Consider the following 10,434-nt stretch of genomic DNA (forward strand, 5'->3'; position numbering starts at 1 on the left):
CTCAAACACTTCTTGAAGATTATCCTCACATGGATTCAACTCACACTCTTCTACTTTGTTTTGGAGTTGGCATTCCATGTACACAATCATCTCTTTATGATCAATGTGGTCTATGATCTCCCCACCTATGATTTCATCTTCTTCTTCACTCTCTTCTTTTAGACAAGATACACTCTCAGAAAATTCCATAAGATAAAGGTTACCTTCAAGGTCTTCATTCTCCATAGAGTCATGTTGCACAAAATCTTCGTCTGCTCGGACTAGAAATTGATCCTCCGCCAAAAGGTTGGATGTATCCATTATTGAATCATCAATGCCATTTGAGATATCTTGTGTCGATTTTTGCATGCTTGTGATAAAGGTAGAAGAAAGAGATTCCACATTTGAATCTTGGCCACACACTTTAGCACTTGAATAATCACTTGTTGGCATGTAAGTAACTTCTTCAACATTTGTCGGAGTAGAAGGAGACAAGTATGGCAAAGGAAATGACTCCTTGATAGAAACACTTTCATGATGGTTGGTTCTTCCAGCATGATGGAAACCATTTTTTATGTAGAAGTACTTGTGAAACTTCCTTCGGGCAATAGTGACCGCTTCTTCAAAGGTAGAGGGTCCACTACAAGTAACCTTAGTCTTTAGGAAAGGAGTCAAACCCGAAATAAATTTCTCCATTTTTACATAATTTGGAAATGTAGAACTAAACCCACATCCTCCCCATTGATGAGAAAAAATATCCTCATAAGCATAGTAGTCTTCACCATGTTGTTGAAGTCTCCCTAATGAAGCCCATGCTTTCTCCGTTGTTGGAAATTTAGAGAATTTGGTCTTCACAGCTTTGGAAATTTGGGTATACCCATCTTCAATCTGAGAAGACATACTCCAAAACCATTGCTCAGCGTTGCCTCTAAGGCATAGCAATAGAAAATCCCCTTTTTCAATGTCATTCCTTTTACCAAGGATACGACAAACCATTCTAAAATCAGCAAGAAAATCATTAACATCTTCTTCTAGATTTCCGAAGAAGATTGGGATATCATCAAAGGTATAGTCTGTCATAGTCTCTCAATGCTAGAACCACACAAGCATTAGTTCCAAACAATCATTTTCTCTCATGACATCAACTAACTACACAAAGTTTTGAAAGGTCTTTCAACATGAATTCTAGATTCTTGTGTGAAAATGTTTTTTTCCTTTCTTATGTTATGCTAATCCAAACCATATTCTAGATCAATTTTTGTTGCCTTGAAATTAAACGGTCATACAAGTTTTCATGATTCATATAATCTACTTGATTATGCTAAAATTCAAGCATTCATGCAATACAACAACAATAAGCACAAAGTCAGTCCTCTGTGGGGATACCAATTTGAAGGCGGTCCAGGGCGGGCAACAAGAAGAGTGGCCTCTAAGCACCCTTCTAGGCTCCCGTGCTGCTCAATTGGGTCGGGGTTGGAAAAAATAACAAACACACACACAAACCCACAACCTAACCCTACACAAATTTGGGGCACCACCTAGTTTTGGATACGAACTAGGACGCGTAGAGAGAGAGAGAGAGAGAGAGAGAGAGAGAGAGAGAGAGAGAGAGAGAGAGAGAGAGAGAGAGAGAGAGAGAGAGAGAGAGAGAGAGAGAGAGAGTGCTCAGGCTGCTTTGAAATGTATCGGTCGTGATGAAGCAAACACAATTATATATGTAAGAAAGAGAGAGAAGAGGGAGGGGATGCTTGTTGCATTAATACCTTCTTACAAATCTGTCATGACCAATCAAAGTGAGATTAGTATTTGTTCAACACAGCTTGAGTAAATTACACCACAACACATCACAAGAAAAGCCACCCCAATCACTATCTGAAGGCCAGGGGAGTCCTCTCCACCCTGTGGCCCTCTTACAGTATGTGGGATTTATGGCTAAATTGATGACAACACCCAGAGACAAGCTATCAAGAACTTTAAAAAAACACCAACACACTAACACATCATTGTTGTCCATTACTTCATGTTGGAAGAGAGACAAAGTATCCAAGCTTAGTCCAAATCCACCCTCCTTGATTCAGCAAATGTTGGGCTTACACTAGTAGGAGAAATGATAGATTTCCAACTCTCAATTGAATGATCACTCTCTCTCTTACAATGGCATAGAGCTCCCTTGATAATCACCCCTATTACAGCACATGCACATGCATAAGACAATGAGCTTCCACCCAAGAGCTCCTTCTAGAGAGGTTGAGCTTGGCTTCTCAAGCTATAGCATAGTGCTCTTGCTTATGACTCCCCCATTTGTGCTAGCTACACACTCTTTTTATAGCAATTTTGAAGGCTAGGGTTACTCCTCTAACCATGGTTGAGTTAGATTTTCAGCACTTATCTAATTTCTTTTGCTTGGAATTATCAAGAAGTTGGTGTGGATAGATGAAGAAGAGAGAGAGAAGAAAAGTGGAGGTGATAGGACTTTTCATAGTAGGTTAGTATTAGTAAATTAGTAGAGTTAGCATTTTTTTATATTTACAAATGGGATTGGATATTTACAATGGGAGTATCCATGTAGGATACAAATAAGGAAGAAAAAACTCTTAATAGGTAAGAAAACATGGATTTCTTACAATGTTGATGCTCCAAGTGTCTTGAGTAGGGTCAATTTTGACGCTTGTTGATGGTCCACTAGCTTTGACGGTACGTTTTTTCTCCACTCTTGACCTTCCTTGGGAGCCAAGGTAAGTGAACATGAGTAATCAATCACGATGATGCTTTCTTTCAAGAAAAGAGGCTGAATTTTGTGGTTTTTTGATAGATATGGATAATATGGATGAGGAAAAATGAGACTAGGTGGTCAATTTTGGAAAGGAAGTGTGTGTAGGAGACATGAGTTCACCATGGTTTCTCTTATTCTTCAAGGTTGAGAAGAAGGTGAGTAGGGTGCAGAGAGGAGTGGTGAGAGAGGTGGGGATGATGAGTGGAGAAGTGTGTGTGAAAGAGGAAAATGGTAAAGTGGAAGAGGGAGTGTGGCTGCATAGCATGGGCAAACTGGGGTCCACCAATAAAATCATAGCTTACAGCTTGTACCTCAAAAAAATATGAAAAAATTTGAGGTAAACGTTCGGCCCACGAGCTACAGCTTTTGCTTGTATCACCTTTTAAAATTTGGAGAGTATATGATCTTTAAAAATTCAACAAAACCGACTGTTTTTTTCCACTGCACAAAGTCCTTGTGAGGTCCTTCTTTGGATGATTCTTTTGAATACCTCCAAGAGTGAGCCCCCCATGGTGCATGCATTCATGCCACATATCCTTGATCTTATTTGGTAGGTCTATAATTGAAGATATTGTTGAGATCATGATATAAGTGAATAGTACAACTAAGAAAATCAAATATTGAGGGGTCTAAAAAAATATGTACAATATAGGTGCAAAAAATATAAAGGGGTCAAAATAAATCTCTCTCATTATAAGTCTACCATAAAAGATGAATATTTTTGGTGGTCTAATTTATGAGAGTAATAGAGAATAGATGTAGGAAGGAAAAAATCACAATAGTGTTTTTATATACACATAAATAGAACGAGTTTTTTTGGATTTTTGTTGGGATGGAGTTACACCAAAAATAAGAGAAGCTTGTATGAAATTATCTTTATATGGAATAAAGATTATGAAAAATGGTAAGAAAAAATATGGTAATGGTGAGTCAATGTACATAGCATAAATAACACACCATAGGTAGAAATATTTAAATAAATACCAAAATAATTATGAAAAATCCTTATATTTAGACCCTATATACAATGAAATATTTACACACAAAGAGGCCATAATATACCTTTTTTTATTTTTATTTTTTTAATTTTGTTGGCTCAACTAGCCCAGTGACTAGCTAATTGAGGGTTTTTAAGAAAATATGGAGAAAGTCCCCTAACTCACACATGCCTATGTAGAGTGAAATGGTAGGGATAACCAAAATGTTTTAGTGATTTGATAGGGTGAGGTAGCTTACTATGGCAATTATGGAAAGCCGAAAAACGGCTATCATTACCTTGGAGTGGTTTTTAGCGGACCTTCATTATCACTTAGAAGAGCAGTAGAGACCAGAATTACTAGAGCCCACACAGCATTGGGTAGAGTGGAGAGATGTGTTTGCAGGTTCAGTTTCAGGTGCCCCGGATGAAGCTTTTGCTCTTTGACACCTTGGTGGCTTCAACACTGCTCTATGGAACCGAAATATGGGGACCTTGACTGGATCACCACGGGAAGCCGGGCCGCTCAGACGGATGGGGGAACATGGAGAAACCTCTCGTCTCTAGCCAAGGAATCAGTACCACGGGCCATTATCCGAGCAGATCTAGCGGTCCCCCCACTTGTGGTGGAGGTGCTCACCAAATCAATCTCCTTCATAAACGCACATGGGCACTTCTTAGAGACAGATATGCTCGCATAGCACTTGAATCCTCTCGACAGCTAGCCATACAAGGAGATACAACATGCTGGTATGGGGAGATGACATCATGGTTTCAGGCACATGGATTCAGCATAGACAGGCTGCCACCATTCCAGTACTCATTGGATGCACCATCTCTCACTGTTACAAAGTCAGAGATCACCAAGCTTATCCACCAAGGCCTGACCCAGCTAGACACCAGGAGGACATGGATACAACCAGCACAGGAATTGAGCACGAAGATGGATTTCTACAGAGACCACCTCCTCCAGCTTACGGAAGATGGTTTTGTGGCGAGACCGAGATACATGGATACCCACTTGTCTCATGGGATACAATGTGCTATTGGCCAGTTACGCACATCTTCTCACCAGTTGCGGATTGAGACTGGGAGATACAGTGGAGTACCAGCAGAGGACAGGACATGCCCCTTATGTAACATGGAACCTGAGACAGAGCTACACTATACATGCCGCTGCCCCTTCTACTACGAGATACGAGGCCGCTTCCATTGCTTGTTCAAAGAGGGTTTTGGACCGCTCTCAAGAGTCATAGGATACGAAGATCAGAGATGCCTGGGTTTGTTCTTGCTCGAGTTGTGCAGACACAGAGATAGCCTGATAAATGGCGAGGCTAGTGTTGATCGGGACGGAGAGAGTGCATGTAGAAGAGAGAGAGAGAGAGAGAGAGAGAGAGAGAGAGAGAGAGAGAGAGAGAGAGAGAGAGAGAGAGAGAGAGAGAGAGAGAGAGAGAGAGAGATGACACCATGATATGCAATCCCCAAAGTGTGTATAATACTCACACAGATGATGTATATATAGAGGGGACCCAGGTGCTATATATGGAGCTCGTGCTACTTATAGAGCTCAACACCCCCACTCAAATAAGGGTCCCTAACTGTGGATGAAAAAACCCTTGGGGGCTCAAGGGAAAAACCCACAGCTCTATATACACCCACCATTATATTTAAAAAAATCATTGAATTTACAAAGAATGCTTATCAGGAGCTACATCACTCCCATCAAGTACAACAATGGCCTTAAAAAACTCAAGAGAGAGATATCTTTGTGTAGACTGCCAACATCTGCTCACCAAAAATGTCTTCATAGACTTCTTTATTCTGCCATAATCTCTTCACCAAAAATGTCTTGATAAACTTTAACTTTGGGTCATACCTGCAATAATCATAAACTCAAGAAATACAATCAAGAAAATCTTAGCAATGTCTATTAAAATAATCACAGTCAAAATGACATAAGAGACGGTTTGCAATGCTGTCCTTTTGATAACATAACAATGGATAGTACATAAATACATATATGACATGAGATGAGATCCATACAATATTCAAGAAAATGGCCACAACAATGATGACATGGCAATCAGATAACACATATGCATGTATAACAAAATAAGAGTATATGTGCACACATATGTATATATAACGAGATGATCTCCATATGATGACATGAGGATGACGATGTCCAAGATGATATTGAAGCCATAGCCATGATAACGATGGCATGACGATCATATAGCACATATGTATGTATAACAAAATAAGAATGTTTGTCTACACATATGTCTGTATAAAAAAATAATAATGTATGTGTGCACATAAACACATGACACAAGATGATGTCCAAGCAGGTATTTATAACAATGACCATAGTAATGATGGTATGACGATGACGATGTCCAAGACGATATTCATAACAATGATGCCATGCCGATTGGATAATGTTGGCGATGATATTCAAGAAATGGCCACAACAATGATGGCATGACGATGACGATGTCCGAGATGATATTCATAAGAATTGCCATAACAATGATTTCATGATGATCAGATAGCACATATGTGTGCACATAAACACATGACACAAGATGATGTCCAAGCAGGTACATATTTATAACAATGACCATAGTAATGATGGTATGACAATGACGATGTCCAAGAAGATATTCATAACAATGACCATAACAATGATGCCATGCCGATTGGATAATGTCCGCGACGATATTCAAGAAAATGGCCACAACAATGATGGCATGACGATGACGATGTCCGAGATGATATTCATAAGAATTTCCATAACAATGATTTCATGATGATCAGATAGCACGTATGTATGTAAAAAGAAATAAGAATGTATGTGTCCACACAAATGCATGACACTAGATAATTTCCAAGAAGATATTCTTAACAATCACCATAGTAATGATGGCATGACGATGACGATGTCCGAGACAATATTCATAACAATGGCCATAACAATGATGGAATGACGATGACGATGTCCGTGACGATATTCATAACAATGGCCACAACAGTGATGGAATCACGATTAATAATGTCTACAACGATATTCATAACAATGATAGTAATGATGACATGAGGATGACGATGTCTAAGATGATATTCAAGACAATGGCCATAACAAAGATGGCATCACAATCAGATAACACATAAATACATGACACAAGATGATGTTCGAGAAGATATTCATAACAATCACCAAAGTAAGGATGGCATGACGATGACCGAGACGATATTCATAACAATGGGCATAATAATGGCATGACGATGACGATGTTCGATGATATTCATAAGTGATTTCCATAACAATAAGTGTACAGGTGGCAAGATGATGCATTCAACTCTATAGAATGATCATCAAGGCACAAAATCAAGTAAATTACTCCATAAATAATTTTAGTAATAATTCTTTGTAAACTATATGAACTTCTTTACGAGTGATAGAGCACCAAACTCTCTAATATTGGTCATGTCACTACGTACGTGAGCATTAAAAATTGAAGTTAAAATATTCAACACAATGTCTAGTAGACCATCATACCAAGCACTAATGCTCAAATCCTTGGAGCATCATAAATTGAAGTTAAAATATTCAACACATCATCTAGCAAATCATCATATGAAGCACTAATATCAAAATCCATGGGCATACTATTCCATGGGATCAAAGTCAGCTAGTATACAATTCGTCTCTGTTGAATGAATTCAGTGATAAAATATGACACAAAATCCACATAGAAACATAAGCCTCACGTACATCATAAGAGCTCTAAGAACATAACCCGGTCCAACAATTTTTATTTTTTTTTCACGTGATTTTTAAGGGCCTATTCAGTCAATCTAATTCTACAATATCAATCAAAGGAATAATGAAAGGAACTCTATGGTTTACAAATCCATAAAGTCCAGTTAGAAATATAAGCCTCACATATGACACAAGAGCCTTAAGAACGTAACCCCTACAATTTTTTGTCTACATGATTTTCAAGGGCCTGTTCAATCAAATCTCAGTCTGTAATTTCAGTCAAAATATAATGAAAGAAACCATATGAATTGCAAACTGCAACCGCTTCTCACAAACTTATCGCAGAGCCTACAGTCAGTACCAAGACCAACTTACTCATAAATAAACAAAAAATTCCTCATCACCATTGATGTCAAAGCCATGGGAGCTAGACATTACTCTCATGAGAGTAGTAGAGACCAACTTACTCAATAAACCATGGGCCGACATCACCTAAACAGACACTGAGATCATGCAAACATGCTCTTTGATTATCCATACACACAATGTTACCACCAGCATCACATCACTCAAAGACCACACTGGTCAATGTCCTAGATGCCTATGGGTGTCTAATCTTCCAATTGCAATTTACATCTTAGTCCCCATCAAGACCTTAGACGTAAACTATCCACAATGATGTCTTCAGCCATCACATCCAGGCTGCGACCTAATGAGTCAAGGACCTTACATAAAACAGTGTATACTTGAGTATGTCTACATGTAAATAATATAACACAAATTGAAACTCATATCAAAGCAAATTTCGAGGACCCTGTCCATAAGGAAACTCTACAATCCATACCTCAGTAAGGTCTTTCGTGGTTTCTGTAAATTCCGGTGCATGCAGGCCCTTGAGGTGCACCTCCAAGGTTCAAATGAATTGCACCCATCAATGTTCTATAGCACCTATTTGTTAAGGGAACGATGACCAATATGCTCAAGTTTCCCAAGTTCTCATAACTATATTGATTGCTTTAGGCACCATTTAGAGTACTTTGATGAACCGACATCTTCAAAACATCCACATGCTTATGAAATGTGGAAAAACACTATCAAAGTAGAAGTCTAAGACCTACTAGAAAACTTATGTGAGAAAAATCTCAAAGGACTCTATTTTAGCTTATAACAAAGTGAAAAATTGGGGGTTGGTGCCAAAAATAGGGTATGCAAACATGACATGCTGTGGTGTAGAGACATACGTAAGCTGAGGGGAGAAAATTTTGGATCGTGGACATGAGGGCTCACAAGGGTGCCAATGAAGGCTTGCCACTGCTAAAAGTTGCGCACCTGTTGACTTGCTACTCGTATTCTCCTTCAACTTCAAATACATTGCTTTAATAATTGCTGCATTGCTCCCACTTGACAGAAGTGTCAATTAGTCACGAGGATATGCAACACTAAAATAATATCGTAGGCTTGCGGCCGCTCGTTGCTTTGATGGCATTCCAATCCAGCCTATGAGCTTGCTTTTTGTACGTCATTGCGGAGATGTGCCTACATACCTCATATTTGCGACGTTCTTGCTTCTCTATTATGATTATTCACTTTTTCAGAGCCCATAGGAGGTCAAGTTCAATTTGATGTAGTGATTTTATAAATCAGGCTGAAAAGAGCGTGACTGGCCGCCCTAACGCGAAGTTAGAATCAACTCACACAATATAAGGATAGGCTTGTTTGACTTCTGCTCGCCTCACAGACCCGCATAAATTCCGGAATCGGTCACAGCTTCAACAACAGCCACAAGAGACAACCCTAGAAGCGAATGGCACTACTGCCTCTACACAGAGCCTCCGAAGTTCTACGCCTGGGCTTTTGATGCTATAAATAGCATGATGAGATAGGCCAGCTTAGAATAGCTTTGTGATTCTTAAAACAATGTGATATGTTCTTAATATATGTCTCCGACTGGGACCGGCGGTTGTAGCCGTAGCGAGGCACCGCTTCAAAAGCTTCACAAAACACAGGTCGGGCGGTATTTAACATCGCCAGACACCGCATAAAGCATAGACTACAGCTATAATAGATCTAATAACATGCTGCAACCTACGCTACAGACCTAATTATAATAAGTTGTGCTATAAATATAGAAACGTTATTGTGAAGCTGACCTGCACTACAACCCGTGCACTACAACATGCTGCAACCTTACAACTTCATGCCCACAATGCTCGTAGGTGTCTTACAGCCTCACGACAAGCGTAGCACCTTTTGCATACGACTACAAGACAACTAGATAGACAGAAAAAACTTTGAGAGATAACATGACTTATCTTCATCCTTGTGTTGCGCACCACATTTGATTGTCGTGTCATGCAGTTTCATCACGACACCGAGTCTTGCCTTGGATGTTTGCACATCAAACGCTGCCTTGGAAGGTCGGCTCTGATACCATGTTGATCGGGACGGAGAGAGTGCATGTAGAAGATAGATAGATAGAGAGAGAGAGAGAGAGAGAGAGAGAGAGAGAGAGAGAGAGAGAGAGAGAGAGAGAGAGAGAGAGAGAGAGAGAGATGACACCATGATATGCAATCCCCAAAGTGTGTATAATACTCACACAGATGATGTATATATAGAGGGGACCCAGGTGCTATATATGGAGCTTGTGCTACTTATAGAGCTCAACAGCTAGATAGTCTTAAAGACGGATCACAGACTTCTTAAGAGCAAACACGGGACAGCTGTAAGAGCCACTCCCACAGTAGAGCTCCCCCCCGTCTCACACTAGAGGCACACTGATTGATCGAGCGATTGAACTGGGGAAATCCAGGCGCCCGCGACTGTGAAGAACTACACAGCATCGATGAAGGCTACAACAAAAAATTCGGAGCACGCTAGCCAGGCATACACGACGCCCGGTCAGACTACTAACCATGGAGGAAATTGATGAGATTCGCCAAC

Source organism: Adiantum capillus-veneris, chromosome 5, assembly GCF_014529385.1.
Source record: "Adiantum capillus-veneris isolate H3 chromosome 5, ASM1452938v2, whole genome shotgun sequence".
Classification (NCBI taxonomy): domain Eukaryota; kingdom Viridiplantae; phylum Streptophyta; class Polypodiopsida; order Polypodiales; family Pteridaceae; genus Adiantum; species Adiantum capillus-veneris.